The sequence below is a fragment of the Homalodisca vitripennis genome, chromosome 3 (assembly GCF_021130785.1).
Source record: "Homalodisca vitripennis isolate AUS2020 chromosome 3, UT_GWSS_2.1, whole genome shotgun sequence".
In the NCBI taxonomy this organism is placed as follows: domain Eukaryota; kingdom Metazoa; phylum Arthropoda; class Insecta; order Hemiptera; family Cicadellidae; genus Homalodisca; species Homalodisca vitripennis.
In genome coordinates this window covers 142568189-142595739 of record NC_060209.1, presented here as the reverse complement: position 1 = coordinate 142595739, position 27551 = coordinate 142568189, and positions in this window count along the sequence as shown.

The window sequence follows — 27551 nt, the reverse complement described above, 5'->3', positions numbered from 1 at the left end:
TTCCTGGGCTATGAATATAAACAAATCTCTCAATATAAATTCAATCACACCTCTTAATGGACGTTTTGTCCCAAAAAATAACCAAAGTCATTAATAACAATTCTTTTAAATTGCTAATTGACATATCTGTCCATATTTACATCATTTAGATGAATAAGTTAATATACGAGAGTGCAATAAAGAATGTATTTGTACGAGTATAGTACGTAGTAAAGTCAATTAATAGATTTTTTTACATTTTAATATTTAGATTTATTAATTTTTAATCCGCTGCTCTTGGGAGATTAGTCCTGTTAATAGCAAACGCTACTTAAATGTGCGGTTTCTGTTTGCCTGTAACTCAACGCCGACTATATATAATTACAAAACTAGGTACACATGTTCCTTAGTTACACCTGACATCTCCCTCCCCACGGAGGCGCAGATGTTGCTCCGGTAAGGCTTCTCAGTGACGTCCCCATGGGAGTTCCAAACTGTCTGCTCCTGTTGCAGTACGGGTTGAGGGGAAAACCATTCTCCATATAAACCACACGTATAAGATTGGCTAAGGGTCAGGGGTACAGATTTTATGTAATCTCAGTAAATATCTTCATGGTACAAAACTCATATAATTCGTACAAATTTAAAAATATATATAATATATAAAAAGAAAGAAAAGTCAATAAAATGTAAGATTTTGTTATCATATTGCAATCGTAATGTATTAAAGTGAATTGTACAGTACATATATTACAGATAAATAATAATAAAATAAAACATTGCATTGATTTTATTTTGAACTTAATTAGTAACTGGCCTCGGTTGACGACTCGTCTAAAATCTACTACGTTTTTGGGATCTATTATGCAGAGTAACAAAACCGGAGGCCTGACTAAATGGAATAGCTCTGTCATTTGTTTATCGCGAAGCATATAGTGAGACCGTTTGACGGGTATTTGGTCTTCCGAACTTATTTCAATGTAGTTAAACACATACAAGATAGAAAAGGCGAAATAAAACTAACTGACTTTAAACAAAATTAAAAGCAGAGCTCTAGCATTTATGTTGTCAGGTTTGTATATTTACTAAATATGCACCACTAGCAAAGCAAGGCCTTGTATGTAAAATAAATGTAAAACATGTGCTTTTGAGAGGAACAATTGTTAATTTGTTGTTTTGAAAGATCTTCTCTACGATTGTGATCCCCTAATACGACAGACAAAGTCGCCGTTTTAGCAGTGCTGGCAAAACTATTCTCGGATCTTATTCGACTAATACATACTACAATCTAATGGTAGGTTATAGTTGATAGTATAATTAGCTACATTGGTTAGGGTTTCTATATGTTTCCAATGATTGTAAAGTTCACTTATACGTCCTCGAATCAGGTACTACGATTAAAATAGCATATCATAACTTTAATAGTGCACGCACTTCAGTAGCTTTCTTTCAGGCAAGAGCCAACTTGCATTGCATAAGCATACAACCTGGTTGTTCTTGAAATCAAAAGAAACTTTTGCCCAAGGAAAGAAATCGATGGTCAGCCGTGGTGAAGGTCGAAATGGGAGGGCATCAAAGGATTAAAAACATGAAACGAAACATTTTTTAGATTATATTGTGCCTATATTAATACAATTCATACCGAACGTCAGTTACATAAATAATAGTTGTCATGTAATCACCGTAAGACATCTAGATAAAGAATGTGAAAGTCGCTACTTTACGTCGATATGTGTACAGTTAATTGACGTTGATTTAACGTTTATATACGTATCTGACGGTTTGTTTAAGTGGGACTAGCTAAATCATATGATTTATAGAAATATTAGCATTTTATAATTAACCATTCTAATACCCTCGCCTTTAGACATCCATCAAAACTGACGCGGCTGAGATCGGATCCATTCTTGTAGGAAGTTTCTCTATTGAGTTCAAGAACAATCAGGTTGTGTGCTGCAAATTGGCTCTTGACTCCTGGGATATGAAGGCATATGCCTGGTATGTGCATAATTATGCGCACTCTTGGCTGCGTCAGTTAACTGATGCAGGCACTCTCGCAGAAAGCTTGTATCTGGGAAAAGGTTGCTCAGGTAAAGAGAACTTTACGAACAACAGTTCCTTCTGGAATTGGATTTATAGAAGAATATTGATTTGGAAACCACCTCCATTTTAAACTAAACGTAAAATGTTCCAAACGGAAAGTAAGGGTTCACGCAGAATGACAAGGCGGAAAGGGGTTCAGAGATGGGAATTACCCCCAATTACTTTAGCGATTTCCGGTTAGCCGACATCTTGCAGGTCAATTAAATGTATCCAATTACGCTCCCGGTGGACTTACCACTTCCGCATTTGCGAAGGTGTTGGGTGTCTCACGAAGTTCATTATTAATCTTATTGAAACTTTAAATAATGAAGAACTATACATTTTATACAAAGAATTATAAAATCCAGGATATTTTAAATTTATTTTTATTTTAACAGACACTGTGAAGTTCATTACAAATTACAAGACATTAAAAAAATAACTGAGCTTTTACCCGCTTCCGGTTATTTTTGAATATGCAATTATTTTACAAACCGAAAGAGTAACAAGATAAAATGGATCAAATCGTTCAAACAAAACCCTTAAATAAAAAAATTATTGATGTAGCTCTATTGAGGTCTATAAAAAAGGTAATGATGAATACGGAATATTCGTTTACAATATACAAAAATGTATTCAATAGGGCTATATTTTATGTACGTTATCATTTTTTACAAAAATTTCCCTTTTTAAAAGTTATTACGAGTTGACATTTTTAAACAGCTGCCATTTTGTTTCAGTAAATGGCAATGTTTTGAGACTTTTATTTAACATGTAGACTGATAAGATAAACAAACCTAAAATTTTTTAATTTAATATCTCAAACCGTTACAGAGATAAACATATTTTATAAAAACAACAAAAAGAGCGACAGACGGACAACTAAGCAAGATAGGACTATACGTTATATGACAAAAATTATTCAGCTTATTGAATAACATGGTAACATTGTGGGAAGTTATTACCGGAGACTCTGCATATAAAAGATTTTATATAATTTTATGAAGACTGAGAGATGAAAGAAAACCATTATCATTCATAACATACGTCGAGAGTCTTGCACGTGACCTGTTTACGAATAGACTCCTGCAGAACTTTAAAACGTAAACTTTTGGTGAACAGTATTCAAGTATTCAACTTTTGCCAATCTTTCAAATATTCCTACTACATTAGAGTGCAATGCACGGCTAGAAAATTACTCTTATGCCCACTAATAGTATATTTTCTTCTCATTATTACTTGACTCATTTGCTTTCAAAATTTGTTCATACTTCTAATAGAGATGCATTTCAAAGTGCAGAGCCGATGGCCGTATGGTCTAAAACGTCGGACTTTGAATCTGAGTTAGAGATTACACTGGTACAAATCCTGACTATGACTATAACACTTTTTACAGAATTGTCTGCCTTGATACTGCACAGACTCTCCTACTGTTGTTCCTTATTTAGAAAAAAAGTTAAAACTGCAATTTTGTTATAGATTTGATACAAAATATTAAAAATGTTATTTAAATGTAATTTTAAACTACACAAAAAGGAAAAGAACTACTGTGACATCAAAAATATTAATCACGATATAGCTTATAACTAACTGCATACCTCACTAATGCGTGCAAAAATAAATACCATAAAACTTCATTTTGTGGAGCATGACTGCAATTAAGTTTAAGGATGATACTTCATATTTAACCAATACTATTACAGAATATACTTTAAACCGAAACAGATTTATTGAAGAAAATAAGGGAGAGCAGCTTACGCTTACGCTCAGCCAGCATATCCTACACTGATACAAGATTTGAAGGGTTTTGTCGTTTTTAATCCATCTGCATTTAAATTTGCATTTAAAATAAGGTGATTTAAAATAAGATTTTCAAGTAATAAGTCGTCTAACACCGAGTCAATTATTTTAAGATTGTTAGATATTGTCATTATAAGTAATATCTAATATTGTACACAGGAAGAAACTCATTTCCAATTTCAGAAATGAGAAATACTTTCCCTTACAAAACTTATTCAATTAGTTCTTTCTGAAGGTTTGAAATGAAGACTATGTATAAAAAGTATAAAGAGGTTAAATTATTTTGATACAATGTTTTAAAATCGATTTACTCGTATTAATACAAGAGGAACTCCCTGTAAAACATTTCCACAATAACACATAAAGAAGGTAGTGCGATTCATAATTTACTTTGTTAGCAAAAAACGATTGGGCCCAAGGCAAACACAAACTTACGTGCGAAAAATGTAAATTTGGCGATGAAACCTGTAAACGCCAATATTTTGCTAGGTAACCAGACTAAATATTTTAGCTTTTCAATATTCAACTTAAATTCTTAGAAAAAATATTTCCAAGAGAATATTGTTTGTTGGAGGTTATTATTTTCTAAGGCTTGTTCTAAGGCTTCAGCACTAGGAAATTAAAACGATACTATCGTTATACCGTGTATTCCAAATTTTATGAAGACTGAAGGGATCTTGGAAACCATAATAGATACATCAAAGATTAAATGAGAAAGTTGTGCGTAATAACAAAACCAAAAAATCAATGTGATTAAGTTATTTGTTGCGTCGTTCACTACCTGAACTCAAAAATCTTCAAACTGCAACAGTTCTTATATTAGTACCTATATTGTATCGTTTTTTACATGAAATCTGAATGAAATTTCTTCTAGTTTTTAAATATTATAATGAAAATGTTTTAAGATCAGCAAGCACGAGGTGTGGAACTAGTCTATTTTTTAATGCAATGAACCATTTTCTATTCAATTAAAATAAATTATATTTTCTATAAATTTCTAAAATACTATATATGTTATACTTTCCTTGTAGTTTTCATAAAAAAATAATAAAACCTGTTTTTTGCTTGGCCATTTGAAGAGAAATTTTATTTTAATAACCGGATGGTTGGTAGACCTGATCACCTGATATATGTACATATTTATAGAGTATTAAACACCGTAAAACTTTAACCCTATCAACCCTACAATTAATGAAATGAAGAAATGTCTGTTATTGAAAGATGAATTGAGTATTTTGTAACAGCTCATACCAACAATAAGTGCAGTTAATACCAGGTGATCAGTCAGGCTCAACCATAATTTCCAGACTATAATTTCATCTTGATTCCTTATGCCATGAACGCAATACTAATAAGTAATTTTACAAAATGATTCCGCTTTTTAAGTAAATTATAGCTAACAAGGCCATAATTCGTAACTATTTATTTGTCTAAGGTCTGCGCTGTTTACAACATTTATAATTGTTACAGATATCTTGCAATGTATATTATTTTAAACTTTATAGAGTAGTTGCTACATATCAAGTAAGTGCAGAAGTAGATTAGCGATCCTATGTCAGAGAATAATCCTATCTAATTTCGAAATCTGATATTTTTGACATGTAACACACGAGATAACCACGTACTGATATCTGGGGGCACAATCAATAGTTGTAATATCGATAGTATGCTCTGTATGAGTTTACTGTGCGAAAATGATCTAATTTCAATTAATAGTTCTGTGATATGAAAGCAATTGAATTAGTGACTTCATAATTAAAGAGACGCAGCTGTACTCTATTGGTTATGTAGTTATTCACAGCCCTAAGGCCCCGGCCTCCACTTGCGATTTGTTGTCGCGCGATTGTTTTGTCGCAGTCGCAAAACTTAATTGAGGTGCATCCACTTGCGACAGAATCGTTGTAGATTTTGATCATGGATTGACATCGAAGCAAGTGTTGTGATCGCGCTTTTACTTCGTGCTAGACGTAAACGGCGAAAACATAATTACTGGGGATTTCACCCAATAACAAGTCAGCGATTACTAAAAGGGCAGTTTCACAAGTTATTTGAAGATTTTGATGTGAACATCCTATAAAAAAAAAATTTCTTTCAGTATTACCGAATGACGAAAAAATTAGTTTTGATGAACTTTTTGAGAATAATTGGTCCATCAATTACATATAAAAACACAAAATGGAGATTGTCTATACCACCAGAAGAACGTCTATCAGTGACTTTGAGGTGAGTAATAATTACAGAAAATCAAAATTATCTTATTTGTTTATCTATTAAAAAAACTCTTTATTAAATCAAAAACATTTTAAAAAAAACACAAGTACAAATTAATAAAAAAATCAAATGTTTATAGGAATAACTAAGGGTTAGTAGTTTACCCATTAAAAGAGTTACGATAAATCAAAAGATCACTTCCACTTGCAGAGGGTGATGACAAAACACTTCCTGCAAAATCGTTGTAAAAATTCTGCATTGGCCCAGTATTTTGTGGATACACAGGTTGGTTAGAATTATGTCCGTTAGCAGAATGGCTATGCTGTGGCTGTTGTGTATGTTGGGAAGAGCTGATGTAACCAGGGCGTGGATTAATGTTTCGAGCTTGCCTCATGACGTTTAAAATTTCTATCTTAGCATAATGCTTTTGCTCTTCATTTAATTTTCCTAACATTGGAAACCAACATTAAAGCGAAGTGTTTATCTTCATTACCCTCGTCACTTTGTCTTGCTTTCAAAATGTTCAATAAAGATGTCTCATATGAGTTTGCATTTTGTTTCTTACTATTTTTACGCCTTTCACGCTCGGTCTGGTGCATTAATGCCAAGTGAGCATCTTGCAGTAGAATTACCTTCTTGAATGTCATCAGATGTATCATGTGGTTGCTCTGGTTCATATCCATCCGTTTCATTGAGGGAGATATTACTAATAGTTTCTCTTCCTTTTTACAAAGGGAACCAAAAACAGCAACGCATCAAAATGGATATACTTTCTTCTTTTTGTTGCTCCTTGGCCTGATGTGGTTTTCGTTGTGCTGCAATTTCCCTCAAAAAGCAGTCCTTTAAATTCTTCCACTTTTTTTGAACGTCTGTACCTGGAATACAAATTTAGTTATGTTTTTTTAACCCCCCCTAGAATAATTAAAAATTATATTTTATTGATTTCAAATGTAAAACCTATGCCATAAAACTTCATCATAACACTTTTGATATAGTACCTCCTTATTTTCAGAATTTATTATTTTCAGGTACCTTGCCACTGGGAACAGCTTCATTTCGTTACACTTTGAATATTTATTGGGTGCCAGCACAATTGGTCACATCATTAAAGATACTTGCTCAAAATTGTGGACATGTTTACAACCAATACACATGCTACCAAAATCAGAGGAAGATTGGAAGGAGATAGCAAAACAATTTTACTTGCGAACGAAACTTCCCAAATTGCATTGGTGCCATTGACGGCAAACATATAAGAATTCAGAAGCCAAATCCTCTGGATCTCTTTTTTACAATTATAAAAAATTACTTTTTCGATTGTGTTACTTGCTGTAGTAGACGCATGGCAGACTATTGTTTTACAGCAAAATCGAGTGTAGGATCTTAACGGTAGTAACAGTGATTCAAATATTCTGAAAAAACTCCGCACTAGGTGCAAAGTTGATTGATGGCAAAAACTGAACATCCCTCAAGCTCAAACTCTTCCCTAATGACGAAAATGGAAAACCTATGCCATTTGTTATAGTTGGAGATGAAGCATTTGCTACATCAAGAAATATAGTGATGGCCTTATCCCAGGAAGAATTTATCCATGAAACAAAGAGTATACAACTACAGAATGTGCCGTGCTCGAAGAATGGTGGAATGCACGTTTGGTATTTTAGCCAACAAAATGGGCGAATTTTCCATCGGCCATTGAATGTCCAAAACGAACTTAGCGGATGGACATTATTAAATCATCCTAGCGTTCTCAACAACTTTGTAAGAAGAAAAGAATGGTATTCGAGTTGAAGATGAATGCTATGAGTGTCCGCTGGTATGTATACAACAAGTCGGTGTACGGGGTACCTCTTCAGGTATCGAAGCAAGAGGGACTACTTGGCAGATTACTTCATTTCACCTCAAGGCTCATTACCTTGGCAATACGACCATGTTTAAATCAATAAAGAAGAAGTTGGCATAATAATACATGGAAGTGATTTACAGAAGAAACCTCTGTTTAAAAAATTGTTTAGATACATGTTAAGAGTAACTAAGTTTAATAATTTCATTATTAATCATTTATACAACCATATCTTGTTAGCCGTAAAACTACATTTTGGTTTAAAAATAAATTGCTAATTAAAACTATGAACGATGTTTTATTTTACAGAAACCTATTAGGTAGACCCTATTAAAAATGAAATATTGAAAAAATGTTTCTTGTGAATATAATAATAAAAAATAAACAAAACTGTTGGGCAATAAATTAAAAAAAGCATACAATATTTTAAATAGACGATAATATAATAGATTTATAAGATAATACAATATCAAAGACGAAAATAAAATTGATTAAATCGGGAACATATAGAACTGCAATGAATCCGATAAGATATAAATTATAAGTTAGTGTAGGCTACATTTTTTTAGATATCCTGTTGGTGGTATTTTTAGCCAATTTAATGCTATCATATTTAAATCACTCACCTTTATGTTTCTTTTCTTTTGATGTAAGGTCATTCCAGTTTTCTATCCACTTTACCACACACTTCAGTCCACAGTTTTTCTTTTTATATTTCGGTCACTGTACTCTTTTAATTGTTTATTATAAAGAGCCGGTCTCTTTTCTACTTCACTAATTAGCAAATCAGTATCAATGACTGATAATACTAATTTACTAGTAGAGGTTTCACTGTCAGACATATTATTAAAGTTAACAAACAGCCACCGCTCGACAGTACTCAGTCAAAAATGCGGGACTAAATAAATCGCCAGTGGATGCATGTCGATGCCTGTCCGTGTGACTCATTTTATTTTTCCGCGACAGTCGCGTCGCGGTCAAAATAGGTCCAGTTGCGTTTTTTAAATCGCAGTCGCATTTCTGTCGCATGTGGATGCGCCTGCATTTAAAACAATAGGTTCTATTTTTGCGACTAAACAATCGCGCGACAACAAATCGCAAGTGGAGGCGAGGCCCTAATGCAGTATAATTAATTTAATGTTTGTTTTTGTGTTCTCCAATATTTTATGTTCTTTTTACATGTATGTAACAAAAAAACAGGGCTAAATACATAATCAAAAAATTATAGTTTCTAATTTTGAATATTAGCCAATATCAAGTAACAATGTCAACAATTATCTTGAGAAATCCTAATATTTATCTTGTACTCCTTCGCCATACGCTGAGACCCTGAGAGAAACATTTAATCTTCTTATAGCAAACACTGAGGACTTCTTCCTTATTGGTTGGTTTATCGGTTCTATTTTACCGTAATTATCTTACACATCTTGTAAAACCCATCAATTGTGTCAGCCAGGAATGAAGAAGAGAAGGCCACAAATAAAGATTATTGTTATGTACGTATGATAATATAACGCCGTATTATGGACATCGGCTACCACATGTTTAAGAATTTCATGGACTAAACAATCGAAAAGAGACGAGGATAAAAGTATTGTTTATATATAGTAACATCTGAGCTCTCATAAAATAAGTCATAAACTTGAGAGCCATAAAACAGTGAGTCACATAAGTCACCGTGATATAACCTGGCAGGGATTCCATTCCCTGTCTCCTCTCTTGCTGTAGCCTACATACTACTTTGCTATTGATTCTAGCTGTTGATTATGATTGTCGCCTTTTTTGTCTTGGCCTACATACTACTGTGCTATTGATTCTAGCTGTTGATTATGATTGTCGCCTTTTTTGTCTTGGCCTACATACTACTGTGCTATTGATTCTAGCTGTTGATTATGATTGTCGCCTTTTTTGTCTTGGCCTACATACTACTGTGCTATTGATTCTAGCTGCTTGGCCTACATACTACTGTGCTATTGATTCTAGCTGTTGATTATGATTGTCGCCTACATCTTACATACTACTGTGCTGACATACTACTGTGCTATTGATTCTAGCTGTTGATTATGATTGTCGCCTTTTTTGTCTTGGCCTACATACTACTGTGCTATTGATTCTAGCTGTTGATTATGATTGTCGCCTTTTTTGTCTTGGTCCTACATACTACTGTGCTATTTATTCTAGCTGGTTGATTATGATTGTCGCCTTTTTTGTCTTGGCCTACATACTACTGTGCTATCGATTCTAGCTGTTGATTATGATTGTCGCCTTTTTTGTCTTGGCCTACATACTACTGTGCTATCGATTCTAGCTGTTGATTATGATTGTCGCCTTTTTTGTCTTGGCCTACATACTACTGTGCTATTGATTCTAGCTGTTGATTATGATTGTCGCCTTTTTTGTCTTGGCCTACATACTACTGTGCTATTGATTCTAGCTGTTGATTATGATTGTCGCCTTTTTTGTCTTGGCCTACATACTACTGTGCTATTGATTCTAGCTGTTGATTATGATTGTCGCCTTTTTTGTCTTGGCCTACATACTACTGTGCTATTGATTCTAGCTGTTGATTATTATTGTCGCCTTTTTTGTCTTGGCCTACATACTACTGTGCTATTGATTCTAGCTGTTGATTATGATTGTCGCCTTTTTTTGTCTTGGCCTACATACTACTGTGCTATTGATTCTAGCTGTTGATTATGATTGTCGCCTTTTTTGTCTTGGCCTACATACTACTGTGCTATTGATTCTAGCTGTTGATTATGATTGTCGCCTTTTTTGTCTTGGCCTACATATACTACTGTGCTATTGATTCTAGCTGTTGATTATGATTGTCGCCTTTTTTGTCTTGGTACATACTACTGTGCTATTGATTCTAGCTGTTGATTATGATTGTCGCCTTTTTTGTCTTGGCCTACATACTACTGTGCTATTGATTCTAGCTGTTGATTATGATTGTCGCCTTTTTTGTCTTGGCCTACATACTACTGTGCTATTGATTCTAGCTGTTGATTATGATTGTCGCCTTTTTTGTCTTGGCCTACATACTACTGTGCTATTGATTCTAGCTGTTGATTATGATTGTCGCCTTTTTTTGTCTTGGCCTACATACTACTGTGCTATTGATTCTAGCTGTTGATTATGATTGTCGCCTTTTTTGTCTTGGTCTACATACTACTGTGCTATTGATTCTAGCTGTTGATTATGATTGTCGCCTTTTTTGTCTTGGCCTACATACTACTGTGCTATTGATTCTAGCTGTTGATTATGATTGTCGCCTTTTTTTGTCTTGGTCTACATACTACTGTGCTATTGATTCTAGCTGTTGATTATGATTGTCGCCTTTTTTGTCTTGGCCTACATACTACTGTGCTATTGATTCTAGCTGTTGATTATGATTGTCGCCTTTTTTGTCTTGGCCTACATACTACTGTGCTATCGATTCTAGCTGTTGATTATGATTGTCGCCCTTTTTTGTCTTGGCCTACATACTACTGTGCTATTGATTCTAGCTGTTGATTATGATTGTCGCCTTTTTTGTCTTGGCCTACATACTACTGTGCTATTGATTCTAGCTGTTGATTATGATTGTCGCCTTTTTTGTCTTGGCCTACATACTACTGTGCTATTGATTCTAGCTGTTGATTATGATTGTCGCCTTTTTTGTCTTGGCCTACATACTACTGTGCTATTGATTCTAGCTGTTGATTATGATTGTCGCCTTTTTTGTCTTGGCCTACATACTACTGTGCTATTGATTCTAGCTGTTGATTATGATTGTCGCCTTTTTTGTCTTGGCCTACATACTACTGTGCTATTGATTCTAGCTGTTGATTATGATTGTCGCCTTTTTTGTCTTGGCCTACATACTACTGTGCTATTGATTCTAGCTGTTGATTATGATTGTCGCCTTTTTTGTCTTGGTCTACATACTACTGTGCTATTGATTCTAGCTGTTGATTATGATTGTCGCCTTTTTTGTATTGGTATACATACCACTGTGCTATTGATTCTAGCTGTTGATTATTATCGTCGCCTTTTTTGTCTTGGCCTTCATACTACTGTGCTATCGCTTCTAGTTGTTGATTATGATTGACGCCTTTATTGTCTTGTTCTATATACTACTGTGCTATTGATTCTAGCTGTTGATTATTATTGTCGCCTTTTTTGTCTTGGCCTACATACTACTGTGCTATTGATTCTAGCTGTTGATTATGATTGTCGCCTTTTTTGTCTTGGCCTACATACTACTGTGCTATTGATTCTAGCTGTTGATTATGATTGTCACGTCTTGGCCTACATACTTTTTTGTCTTGGCGCCTTTATTGTCTTGGTCTACATACTACTGTGCTATTGATTCTAGCTGTTGATTATTATTGTATTGTCGCCTTTTTTGTCTTGGCCTCATACATACTGTGCTATTGATTCTAGCTGTTGATTATGATTGTCGCCTTTTTTTGTCTTGGTATACATGCCACTGTGCTATTGATTCTAGCTGTTGATTATTATTGTCGCCTTTTTTGTCTTGGCCTACATACTACTGTGCTATCGCTTCTAGCTGTTGATTATGATTGTCGCCTTTATTGTCTTGTTCTATATACTACTGTGTTATTCATTCTAGCTGTTGATTATGATTGTCGCCTTTTTTGTCTTGGTTTACATACTACTGTGCTATTGATTCTAGCTGTTGATTATGATTGTCACCTTTTTTGTCTTGGTCTACATACTACTGTGCTATTGATTCTAGCCGTTGATTATGATTGTCGCCTTTTTTGTCTTGACCTACATACTACTGTGCTATTGCGTCTAGCTGTTGGTCATGATTTTCGCATTTTTTAATTGAACTACATTACTACCGTGCTATTGTTTCTAGCTGTTGGATATGGACTAAGGTATTCAATAATCCAGAGCTAATATAGTGAACCATTCAATCGTGAGTAACTTCTTGAACGAGTAAGATTTATTTTTATTACCATACAATTTTAGCAACTATCTTAAACTTCGTGAGTTATCGATATGCTTTAATGGTGCAGTATATAAAGAAATACTTTTAATTACGTTACATTTTCCGTTTGGTACTCGTGGCTGAAAAAAATGTTTCGTTTTTTTTCTAAGAACTCAGTTATTAGATATATTATAGCTAGGATGATAATACATAGTAAACCAACCACCACTTTAGTACGAACTAAAGTTTATTGGAAGTATGTATCTAAGGAACGCACAATTGTTGTATTGGTTCAGAACTGCGTACGTATTGCTACGCATAGACATTTTTATACAAATACAGTGCGATAAAATATAAAAGCTCTCTAATTGTCGTTTACGCCGGTGTAAAAGGTGACGACATTGAAAAGGTGACTTTAAAGTGTTAAACACAGTCTCGGATAGGTTTTATAGACAGATAAGCTACTTGTATTAATCTATCTTGTGCGGCTTCAGTTGAGTTTTTTCTGACTCAGTTGGCTCAATAAAGGCGATAAAGCATTTTTAATGCACTTGTTATATAATCTCTCGGAATATATCATATTCTGTTACTCTCCATATAACTCTCTTATTAAATATTACGTTTTCATTCGCTGAGTGTGAAGGAAAGAAACAAATTTGTGTGATATTGACAATGTGCTTGTTTCTCCGAGGGACTGAATGAACTGTAGTGCGAGTAAATGAACCATGACAAATCACGCACTCATAGCCTGTGCGGAGTCTTGCAGTCTCTTAATTGAAAAATTTTTTATTTGCAGACGAAAACATAATCTCGCACTGTATTTTATTTGACCTAACATCAACATCCATCCAACAGAAGATAGAGTAAATACAAAAGGTAAACACTGTTGTATCGCCCCTCCTGTTATCTTTTCATTTAATTCCTATTTCCGTATTATTTTTATTCTTTTATTAAGGTCACCTATATAATAGGACTTATTTTCGCATAATGTATAAAACATCTAATATTAGTTAAAAATGTGACATCGTTGGTGGATATTTAAAATTACCTAATATATTCACTCCGAACTTTCTATACTATTTTGACCGTAAAATATGAACGCTTTCTATAATTCTTCATGCAGTGATCACTGTATTGAGTTTGTGATATTTAATTAGCAGCCAATAATTTAAATAATCCTAATTTTATTTTGTATTTTATCAATATTTTTAAGTTATAAGATTTAAACATGTGTTTACGTTTCCTTGCCGCACCGAGGTCAATCTTGCTTTAAATAGAGTTTACTCACTGGTTGATTTTAAATGCATATATTTGTACTGAAAAAATTCTGGTTTCAAGATTGTTTCAGTTATCTGGCAAGGTTAGAAACAAAGAGGCAGACATGCCAGTTTGGAATTTCAATCACGTAACTCGGAAACATAAACTAGCTCCTCGAGTGATATGATTCGTTAACGCTCAGCAAATTCTGGCACAGTGCAATGAAAGTAGTATAAACATTGGCGTTGGTTATGATTATTATAACGTAAATTGGACTTTACTTGTGCTTAAAACATGGGAGATACATGGGTTGTGGTGCTACATCGAGAAAGTACACAAGTCTAACATAGGGCAAAACTATGCTGGACTCACGAAATGTTTTATATAATTTTTTTTTGGAAGTAATAAGGAATTATGGTTAGAAAATATGCAGCTAAATAAAGTATACTGTACTTACAAATATATGTGAAAGTCCTGAATATTTATAAACAGTAAAAAAAATGAATCATGATCATGAAAATTAAGAAGAGTATTTTCATGATGCTAAATGTTGTCTCTCACGTGGCCTTCATGACCAATTTTACTACAGTATAGTTGTACACACTACTGTATATGTATAAATATGAATATCTTAGATTACTGTGTTCTACATGTTTTAGAAACAACACATTATGGCGACCATTTTGTGGTATCGAAAAGTGGGGCAGCAAATGAAACAGTATTGTGTTGTATGAAGGAGTTCCTGATTGAAGTTGCACAGTGTAACAACTGTGTGATCATTATTGTGTTCTAGCAGAGTGATCAAGGAGTGGCTATACTAAGGGATACTGTTACTAAATATAACTAGCCCCATCACTCTCCTACGCAGTACTTCATTATGATGGAGCAATTTGTATTGAAATCTGATTCATACAGTACATAATCTATTATGGTGACTAAAATAGGCATCTTGTAGCAAAATTGCGAACTTCTCAATTACGAAGTCTGTTACAACGCAAAACTACTAGAAAATCAATTTGATGACCGATATGGTCGATACTTTTCTTTTATCAAGAATACATTAGGTTGTAGACGTAAAGAAGTCTCATACTATATACCGGAGTTAGTAATTAAATAAGTAGTTCATAAAATCTATAATTATAGACATAAATTAGTATTTAAAGTATAAATATTAAGCATCACTCCCAGCATAAACATTTGAAACATAGGTTCTTTCACTCAGAGCAATACTGCAGGAATAGACTATACTTCTATTCACTTTTGAGAAAATTTTGCTTACAAATACTAAGTATGCATGTCGAGTTTTTGTTCGACTTCCTCCTAATGCATAATCTAAAATTCCATGCTAGACTTCACTCCTGAAGTCTAGGGCCATGTTCGTATGAAGAGATCAAAAAAAGTTGACGAAGATGAAGCTCAAACGAGCAATTTACGTCGTCACGACATCAGAGACACTTAGATTACAAAATTAAATATAGTGCAATCCAAGTGAATTGACATTCCCATTGTGTTATAAGGTGCACAACTGAGTTTAGTTTCCATCCGATTCCAGGCACTGCATTAAGATAACTAGAGCTAAACTTAACATTCACATTAAACCAACCCTTCCCAACATAGCCATGTTGTGTGTAAATACTAAGTATTTAATGGAAATGTTTCAATTTGCTACACTGATATATTTTTACACACTGCATCACATTGACACATGACACATTTCAGTAAAAGTGTTGTTGTATTGTACATACATTCATCGAAATAACAAATTTGATACATTAATATTTTGAGACAACTTTTCAATACGCTTCCCTAGCCCTATCTGTTGTTATGTGGTTACAAATATAGATAATAACAGATTCATGCCCACATAACAACATGCACGATCGAAGATTGGTGGTTAGACACGAAGCTGGTTTACACATGTGTACATTCCGCAATACAACTATAATGAATTAACATACTAAATAGTGTCAATAAATTAAGTCGCTATAAATAGCGCCAACAAATATTAGAAAGCAAATCAAATAATAAATGTTACAACTCAACAGACATTTCCCTTCTATTTATTACAATGATTTCAAAGTCCGATCGAGACGACAGATTGTTCAAAATCGCTTCCCCATTGTTCCAAATTGCCATTGTTTAACTGATAATTATTTTCCAAATAAATTTCTTCGTTTAACAAGTCTTTTACTGGTTATTATTTATATTTACGTCTTAGATTTTTGAGTAATGTCAAACATTATTAAGAAGGTTTTGTCCCACTGACTGCTAAAACACATATATAACATGTAGTTGTATCTTATATCACTATTTGTGATGAACTATCAAAGAATCCCGATTCAATGTAAAAATATATTTAATAATATTGCTACATAATTCTATTATACTAATCATTTTGGTCTACTTTATTTCAATACGTTAACAGTTTTGTAAAATAAATACAGTTGTAGGGTCGAAAGATGTGGTCAGGTTTGTTTTATTTCAGCTCATTTATAACTGATTTCATATATGTATAATGTGAAAGAGCAAGTCAGAATTTGTCTCAGTTTTTATCGCAGAAATGATTGTATTTATTATAAAGATTATCCTTAAGATCCTTTGCCCTCAGCACCTTCAGAGAACGAAAGCTGGTGAGGTCCACCAGTGTGTAATTGGACATATAATTGGGCGGCGAGAAGTAGCTTGCTCCAAAATCGATGAATTAATTGGCGCATATTGGGAGATAATCCCAGTCCTCCTCGTTACAGCTTTTTATTTATTGTTGTTGCTTCACATTATGCGTGCCCTTTCTTTTTATTTATGGTTTGTTTGATAGTGCTGTTGGCAACACTGCAACTCTCGATAAACACTCATCTCTCGTATTATGAGTTCAGAGGTGTATAATAAATTTTAAGAGGTATTTTCGAAATTACAAATATTTTACTTTCCTTTATTCACATTGTAAACATTTATTATTATTATTGTATTGACCTTGTCCTATTGGTAATGAATATGTAAGGAATACTCAGATCTGGAAATTTGAAGTAATGTTGTAACTTTACTAAACTTAAAAACTATGTTTTTAGAGACTATAATAACGTATTAGATTTTTTATTCATTATTTTGAAATATCCACTTTAATTTACATAATTAAAGTAAATATTTAATCAGTTTTTAATAAACAGTAAGTTATTGTCTGACAAGATATATTTTACTAGCGGAACAACCCCGCTTCATTGACAAACTGTACAAACAATGAGTTAAAAGTTATTTAGTACCTAATGTAACCCCAAACAATAGTGCCCTTCAACAGGGGAAATATTTATCATCCCTGTAATGGCGTTGAATTTTGTTAAATGTTACAATGAGAGAGTTTCGTCTCCTTATTCCTCCTCTCTACCCAAACCTTCCTTGCCCTGAAATGCGTTAGCTTTGAAGAGCGCAATCCGACGTCCTTATTAAAACGAAGACAGTTTTCTTATGGAGAATAAGACAACCACCATCCCATTATAGCAGTGAGAAATTAAAACCAAGATTTGGGAGGTTCAGAGGTGATAGTTGTTAAATATTCTCCAATTGCTATTCAGAGTTAAGAACTTTAGTAGCACAAAAAAGGCAAAATAAAATTGTTTATGTCAAATAATGGTATGATATTCTTTCAAGATGTGAGATCAAGAAGTAATAACGCCTCAGATTAGATCCCTTTGCTATTATCCTTAATCTTTCCAGTCAGGATGTAGGTATTACGTAACTACTACGATTTATCAATTAATGATGTATCAAGGAGCACACTAATTAATTATTCATAAAACATATAGGCCTAGAGGAAGTTACAAAAAAAACTATGACATCCGATTTATGTTGGGAGTAAAAATTGAAGGGTAAAAAGAGTTAATAATATCAAACCAAAGTATTTTCTCCTACCACATTTTTTTCACTTCATACACTTAAGATCAACAAACAGACATAAAAATTTATCAGATTCAGCCAACCCTATAAAGACCGATTTTTTATTTAAGTTGGTGCTTTAAATGTCTAATGGTCTGATGCTGATATAACTATTAGTAATCGTATCTGACGGATGCTTCAAATATAAAACTTAGAAAAAGGAGATCTGGGAAAAATAATTCTTTAATCTTTGTAACACCCTTTCACCTGTAATTTCAATTTCCACTCAAACTAACATGGCTTACGATCGATATCTGCAAAAGGACATTCCTCTACCAATTCCACGAAAAACTAGGTTGTTTCCTTATACATTGAAAATTTCATTTTAGCTCCTATACGAATACTTTAGCTCAATATGAGACACAGATATCCAGTTGAAGGTTTTCTAAGAAGCAGATCAGCCGTTTTATACAATAAACAAGGAAACTTACATTATATTCCGTTAGATTTTATAAGTGCATGAACCTTGAGGAAACTCTCAATTTCGTAACTGAACAACACGTATACATATGCGTATGCCTTTTCAGGAGACAAAACTACACGTTATCTATAAAATAGAAAAAAATACTTTGAAATAAAATCCATTGATAGTTATTTTGTTTTTATTGAAATCTTTAGGCGAGGAAAAGGCCTCAATCCTTAACGAATATTAACAAAATGTACATAGATGAATTGGTTTACAACTTAATTGCTACTAAATCTTATACTGCAATTGTGTTGTCACATAAAAAATAACGTAGACTAGAGGTGTAATTTCTGATCACGAAAATGTCGTTAGGACGAAGATTTTATTTGTTGGGGAAATGAAGAATTAAGATACATTCGATTACACAGGACGTTAAAGGTAGTTTTTAAATTAGACAACAAACAACATATTACTACTTCTTATCCACTAAACTTTGATAAACAATTTAATAATTTACTAGATTAGATCTGGGTTATTGAGTTTTAGCATTGGATATCTTAGTCCATAGTCAATAGCTGGAAACAATAGCACAGTAGTATATAGGTCACGATAAACAAGACGCCAATCAGAGAATGACGTCCCGCCAGTTCTCGTGATGTAGGTCACGTCACGGTCGGTCCCTTGACACACTTAAGGTAGAGTCTTACTGTTTTATGGCTCTCAAGCACATTACTTTTTTATGACTGCACCACAGATATTGATATGTATAGATATGATTTTTATTCTCATCTCTTATGTGTATTTAACTATTAATACACCTTAAAATAGTGGAAAAATATATCCATAATAAGATATTTTGTCATCATACATAATAACAATATTTATTTACAGCTTTCTATTTTTCCTTAGTTACTGACACAACTAAAGGTTCTAAAATGTGGATTATACAGCAGTGGTACGGATGACATATAATTTGCGTAGGACATAGGTTCGGTCTGGATATTTTGTCACTGCACCTGAAAACACCAGCTGATAGGTTTATGAATTATGTTATCTAACTTGTAAGGTTTTTGTCAGGTATGTAACAAAACATATAAGATTAAAAAAGTTATTGCGATAAAGATCCTCCGTGATTTATGATGTAAGGCTGTCTCATGTATCAATTTTGTGGACATTGGTTCATAATTAAAAAAATTGGAGGTCAAAAATTAAGTCAATGGTCGTAGACCATTTTCCAATAACAACTACAATGTATCCCAAAGTTCCATAGTATATCCATTTATATTATTTGTATATTTTACCCTAGAAAGAAATTGTCAGCAGCGCTGGTACAGGTATCAAAAGGATTAAAAATATCTACCATATTTTTTCTCAGATCGTATTTTTTAAATTGACACACTTAAAACTGCCTGTCAGGCTTATAAATAAGGGTTGTATCACCGTCAGATAACTATATAATGAGACTGAAAGTAGCAAGTTTCAGTGTCAGTGTATGGTTAAGTAACGCTGATTTTACATATTTATGAAGCTGTTATGTTAAGTAGGAAATAAAGTATATTGTACCAACACCACTCACATAATTAAATCCCAATTTAATGGACAATTGTTTCCGAACAGACAGAAGGGAAAAAATAATGTAACACCAGAGGTCGAATTGACGTTGTTGGTATAACATTATTCCGTTCTCTACTGTTACAGTATTTTTGTAAAACTTGGTAGTTAGGTTTACCAAAAACTACCCTATGAGCCACAGTTCAGTCTAAAGAGATCACAGGACTGCAGGGATTTTGCTTAGCATAAAATACTTTCTTATGAATTTCTTAAAGATCAATAAAACACATTCTATATAAATGACAAAAGCGTTTAAAATATATTCTCTTAACTTTGAATAGCTACAGCGTTAATTTTCCTTATTGCAGTCCGGGCGTTTCTCACGAAAGCAAAATTTACCACGCTTGCAAATATGCCAGGACTTAATGTAGGGTTATAAAAAACGAAAAAGTACAAACACTCCGAAATGTTAAATGATAAATAACATGTCTAACAACTGTTTTTTGTTTTAACCTTCAAAAGCCTAGGTGACTTTACCTGTAATGGATATCTTACTCGATTGAAGTTTTGTATCAAGCGTGATAGTGCATTAATTTTAATCTATATGATAGTGTACATGCTAAGTTGTTACAAGGTGAGAGTACACCACATCACGTATCGTGAAAGAGCCTTTTTTAAGCTTCATGCAAAAACTTAAAAGTTTACAATCCATTTAATTTTTGAGATTTTCTGCGTATAGACAGGCGTGCATAAAAAAGAAATTTTTACTACTCCAATCAGACAAGTGAAAAAATTATAAATTGTGTCAGCCTACTGAGTGATGCTGAGGAATGCTAAGTTTTAAATCTGCAGATTAAATCTTTCTTGAGATATTTTGCCTCGTGACGCATTGAAATGTTTGTTCATTAAGTTAAGTTTCATATCAGTGTTTACGGGTAGTGTAGTACGCTGATACCAAACGTTTTCATCCACGTTTAACATTTAATTTTCACTCTATTGTTGTTCTTTTGTTGTATGAATAATATATCACATGTTTAAACGTGATATGATTGTACTTAGTTTGTTTACCATTTTTTTTATTCTGATACTTTCTCGATTTCTTTCCCATAATATTAAATCAAACGTATTTGCTAACTCTCATCAAAGTCTCATGGGTGACTTGCACCATCTTCGAACCTTCCAGTTTGGAGGTTAGGTTTTTCAAGAAACCGTGCGGACAGACAGGCAGATAGACAGACAGACAGAAATGAAATTTTTCCTGCCTTTGCTGACCCTCAGCCAATAACACTTTCTCTTCAGGTAAGGATAAAAAATCATTAATTTTTCATTATAAAAATATAACGAGATGAAGTTTGTATACTGTATAATATAAAACTGTTATCTTAAGTTAATTTTTAAATTCTGATGTTCATGTAATGGCTTAAAACATGTACGGGAAACTATTGTTCGAGAAGAGCTGTATCCCTAAGCAGCGTCTAGTAAATTTCATTCTAGAAGTTCATCTTTAGTACAGAGGCTAATATTGTGAAATGTTTCTCAAGAGATTTCATTCAATTTTCTTCATTGGATAAAACAATTAGCTACTCCTCTCAGATATAGCATCCTTGCTTATATAATTTTATAAGTAATGTTTGCCTGTTTTAAGATGTTTGATTACCATTCCATTATCTTAATTAGATTCCTATCTAATTAAGATAATGGAATGGTAATAAAACATCTTAAAACAGGCAAACATTACTTATAAAATTGTAAAACATAAGTCCTAATGTTTAAATAGATAAACTCAATTAGATAAAAATAATTTAACAACAATTAAGGAATAACTTCACTGCTATTTATTTTCGGAGTCATTTATTTTGAGGTAACATGTATTGGTTGTTTCAAGATGAACATGTTCATTTTGAATTTACTTAATAAATATATTATTTAATACAAGAATCTTCTACACATATCAATCATTAAGTGTTTCGATGGAGGTTCTTGATAGGTACTACTCGTATATTCTCCGACAACACCGTCAATTAAGATTCTAAACTTTAACAAATATCCTATTCAATTGGAGCATTAAGGACATTTTGTTTTTCATCATATAAATTATGAATATAAATAATATACTCGTGCTAAAGGATATTGAGTTTTGAAAAATAATAGTTTTTACAGCTAGCAATAATTCTATTGAATGCATTTTTAGTGTAAATACTTCAAGTTTAGTATTGACAGAAAGGATACAATATTCCCCGGATTGAGTTACTCCGCAACGCTTTGCAAAATCACTGAGGAATCATGGGAGATGATTTTATATCAATACAGCTAACGTCATTCTAAAAGTAGACATAAATAATTATATTTATAAGCCCTGGAAACTGTATATAAGGATTTATTGAATGATACTTATGTATTTAATAGAAGAAGAAAGTGCTAAATTAAGTTTTATGTTTTTACAAATAAAGAATGAAAATGACAACTTCGTGTTCTTAAATACATACACACAGAGCGCTAAGACATTACTTCATCAAACTTCACCAAATGATTTTTAAGATCAAAATAAATAAACAATTTCGTATAAAGTATATTCCTACCTTACTTATTATAAAGTCTGTCTGTTCGTATTTTCAGAAAGAAATATATTTTTAGACAGAATAAAAACTTCGATTCAAAGTTTGCAAAACTTTAGGCCTTATTACTAACTTTTTCAAAGCATGAAACAATTTCGCAGGTTTGGGAATGACAGGCATACAACATTTTCAATGTGTAATAACTTAATATTTTATGAAAAAAAAAACTTACTAAGCTATGAATTACTTTTTGATTATCAGTTTTATACCAAGGTAATTTTGCTATGACCAATAGGAACGGAATAATACAAGTTTTACGACGTGGTTACCCTCACTTAAAATACGCTAACCGAATTACAAATTGATTAACTACAGATTCATAATCAGCTGTATAATGTATTCAATGTCTGAATTAATAACTTCTTTCGTGTTATTAATTTTATATATTTGTCACAATTGTAAATAAATTCATAAAAGTATAAGAAAATAATGGTAATAAAGTTATGTATCTATTTTTACGTTTAATATGTGGCATTTGGATGCAATACGTTAACAAATAATGCAAAATTAGAAGAAGCATTTAGTAACACAACATGTAATGCACCCAATTAAATTTCAAACAAAAATTGTTGAAAATGACAGAACCAAATGGCGCTAACCTATAATGTTATTAGATCAACATTTATTCCAAAAGAATGGGCATCAACATTTTCAACATTTTTTGTTTAAATTCTTAGATCCCTACATCGCCAGGATTGTTGTGTAAAAATAGTTTGAGATATTAAACCCTTATATAATCATTTCGTTTTCTGAAAGCAGGTGATTTTCCAGGATTTAGCAGTGATCCCATCCTTTTAAATAAATGAAAATGTCTTTATTGGTCAAGCGTTCATCAAAGTACAAACTCTGCTTTTCATGACAACTCCTGTCAAAGTATACAAAATGCATTATACATAGATCACACAACAAAATTACGAGTAATATTTATCACTTAAATATGCCTGTAACACTTTTCTTAAATTTTAAGAGGCTGAGGTATTTTATTGAAGTGGGCAGAGCATTATATTGTTTTGGTCCAAAGTGTCTAAATGCCTTTTTCCCTGTCTCTAAACTTTTCCTTGGTAGGTTTAATAGATCATCCTGTTGAGTACAGCGCTGACTCACCTCGTGCCTAAAACCAGCTTTCTCCTAAGATATTCTGGCCTTCCCGTGAAGAACCTTATGAATCAGCTTAACGGTTAAAAGATGGGGGCAACCCTCCACCGACATCACCCCAGCACTTAATCGGTACTCGCTTATGTGATCAAACTTCCTCAAACCGTAAACAAATCTGAATGCCGTATTCTGTAAGCGGGTGAGAACTATCACGTTTTCCCGTGTTAAACAAAAAGCAAAGGTTGAAAGGGCATATGTTATTAATGGGAAAATTGTTGATCTTATAATTTCTAATTTAGAAGAGACTGGGAGTATTGAGCTTAGCTTAGATATAAATTTCAACTTGGTTGTAACATTTTTACATATGGATTTCACGTTGTAAGAAAAATCGAGTTGGCAATCAACAGTGACGCCAAGAACCTTCAAAGTATTGCATGAAGTCAAAGGCTTACCGCTTACATGGATACAACCCTCAGCCATGCAATTTACCGATTGGCCATTCAAAGATGAGCCATTTACTAACAAAACAGAACATTTATCGGAGTTTACCCGAAGACCATGATCATCTGACCACCTCTTTACTCTCTCCAAGTCATTGTTGACTTTACGTGCAGCTTCAGCTGTGAACAGCTGTGAATCATCAGCATAAGAACTTAGCGAGCAGTATATCAACTGATCCTCCAGATCTGCGGTATATATGAGGAAGAGAATGGGTCCCAGGCAACTGCCTTGAGGAACTAAACAGATCTAGGAATTGCTGATGACAATTTCCCTTTAACATTTGTGCTCTGCGTTCGCCCAGATAAATAAGATGAGAACCATCTAACCGAAGGTTCATCAAATCGATAGAAATCCAGCTTTGCCAGCATCAACTCAAAGTTTACCGAGTCAAAGGCCTGTGAGAAGTCCAATGCAGTCATCAAATTCTCCAAACCACCATCCTTAGCTGAAAGCATGTCATCCACTAGATTGAGGAATGCCGAGCATGTACTAAAACCTCTCCGAAATCCTGACTGAGACTCCGATAACAGCCCCTCAAATTCCAAAAATAAGACCAACTACTCTTATATAACTTTTTCCAATATTTTGGACAGAACTGGAAGAATTGATATTGGCCGGAACTGGGATAACGAAGTAGGGCTATGGACTTTTGGAAGAGGAATCACCACACTCCGCTTCCAGCTGGTTGGAAAAGTGCCGGTTCTTAAAGAGACGTTTATAAGGTGAGTCATTGCACCAATGCAGTAAGGACCGAAACCCCGAACCATTTTTATGGATATTCCATCCGCACCAAATGCAGTGTTTGTTATCCTGTTCATTAATTCCTTAACTTTATTCTGTGAAACGGGAGAAAACGCAAAGGAAGAACTTACTTCTGTACATTTATTACTTCGAAAAAAAAAACACTCAGTTCCTCAGTGCTAACCGTCATGCCACAATCCATAGATGAGAAGTAATTATTCAAATCCTCGGGCCCAAAAGAATGGTCCACAACTTTTTGCGAACCCAGGACTCCATCAGCTCTCATTGTATCCCAGAACTTCTTAGGGTTTTTCGTATATAGTTTCTATTTAAAGAGCTTCCTTTTAGCTGATCGTATTGCCACATTAAGTAAATTCCGAGCCCTACAGTAAGCACTTCTAAAATGAGCACTCCTATTCTTGTGTCTTAAATGAGAGATAATCATTTCTAAGTTTGTTCTTCTTACGTGTCAGGTATTCAACATTCGAGTATCTTCAAGTAGACCTTTTTCTTGTTATCCTTTTTCTCACCATGAGTGCACATTCATCAAACACGTGGATTATGTTCGTGGTTAACATGTTGGTTATATCATCCACGTTATGCAAGAGCATTGCGTTATTCCAAGGAATACTAGAGGCAATATTTGTAAACTTCTCACAATCAAAATCACTAAATTTGAAATAAACCTGGCCTTTGGCTTAGAACACGAGCATGTGGTCGGTGATGCGCCTCCCACTGCGATTTATGATATTGGAAGTATCAACTAGTCCAACCTGAAATTTTGTCAACGATAATAATGTCTAACAGAGAGGATGAGCTTTCAGTGATGCGTGTTGGCTCTTTAACGATCTGTGCAAGGCCCAAGGACTGAAGAATTTTCTCAAAGTATTTCACATATGCCTTTTTTGGATCTAAAAGATTGAAATTTAAATCATCCAAAAAAATCACTGCATCAACATTTGATGACTCGTCAATGAACAGAGCGTGGATCAAGTACTGTAACTTAAGCTGGAATACAAGACATCAGGTGGTCTGTAAGCAATGCAGACGAGCAGTTTCAAACCTCTAAGATTGGCAATGCCGCTGATGTACTCGATACGATCATTATCACTGAGGAGATAATTACGAGTAAATTTAATCTCGCTATTTACATAATGAGTAACACCACCGCCACCCCTTCCAAGCTCAATGGGTCTGTCACAACGATGAAGTGTATAAGAATGTACACCGAATATATGAGAGGGAGTCCTTTCTAGCCCTAGATCTACTTATTTTTCAATTGTTATTCATGAATTCATCCACACTGTTCTAAATTCAAAGTTTGTAACGGTAAAATTGACATCCATTATGTAGAGCAGAGCTGGATATGACACGTCTATTTATATTTAAATAAACGACATTATACTGTGATAATCAAATCATGGTTACTATTCTGTGACCAAGAACAGAAATAGGAATTTATCATACTTCCAGATAAAAGTATATTTTATTACTTTCATAATATGTTTTAAATATTATCAATCACCAATATATTTTTATTGGTGGCGTTTAAATGTATAATAAAGTAATTATAACACTATATCACATTTATAAATTTAAGTTTTTCTACAACTATTTTGAAAGTTTTGTTGTAAAAACCACGAAATATATACTTCCAACACTAGAAATGGTTGTCGAATTACTCGTATATGATTACTAAAGTTCCATAAGCCGCATTCACAAAAACATTATTCATGTCAAAAATTGAAATACTGAAATACTCGTAATTTTTTATGTTCACTTTCGATACAACTGCAACTTGAAACTTATTAGGGAAAAAGGATGGCCCTAATAAATTTAACATGTGGGCCTGATTTTAACTAGACGCAGAATAGTGCTCATATTTTTACTCTACAGCTATCCAATATAATATACTAAACCTTGATTTTCAATCAAAGGTTTAATTTTTAGCAGCAAGTTTTTTTCCAGAATAAAGGCATTACAAATGTTCTCAAATACATAGTTCTATAGATGCATGACAAAAATCGGCAATCTGCAATCTCATATTTAGTTTAAATAATTTAAACTTTATTAAAAAATACTCTTTATTCTTAAAATTTTAAATTACTCTTTATTCTTAAAGTATTAAGTTAAGAATCTTATTCTTAATTACTGAGTTTATGTTAAAAATAAATATGAAATTTTGCAGTATAGACGAAATTATTAGTACGTGATCTTAATGTAAAGTGGAACCAAGTTTTGTCCACAAAATGCTTAATGATAACAAAGCTTAGATTCAAGTTCCAACGCTTCGAAGGCGCGCTATTATAGTGTTGTGGTAAAAGGAACTGCTGCTTACCTATGCACAATGTGCGGTACAAAGTAATGATTTATAAATGTGATTAAAACCTTTTTAGACATGTTTGTTTTTGTAGCCTTATATTTTAATGTTTTTACGTTTTAAAGAGGAGAACACTGACTTTAATATGATGTAACAAAGAACAAAGTAATTTTATGGGCTCCGATCCATCTCCTCCTTAACAAAAAAAATTAAAAAATAAACAGTTTCTCTAATGAAAAACATATAGTTCTTCGGGGTCTCAAAACACAAAAGCACACCCT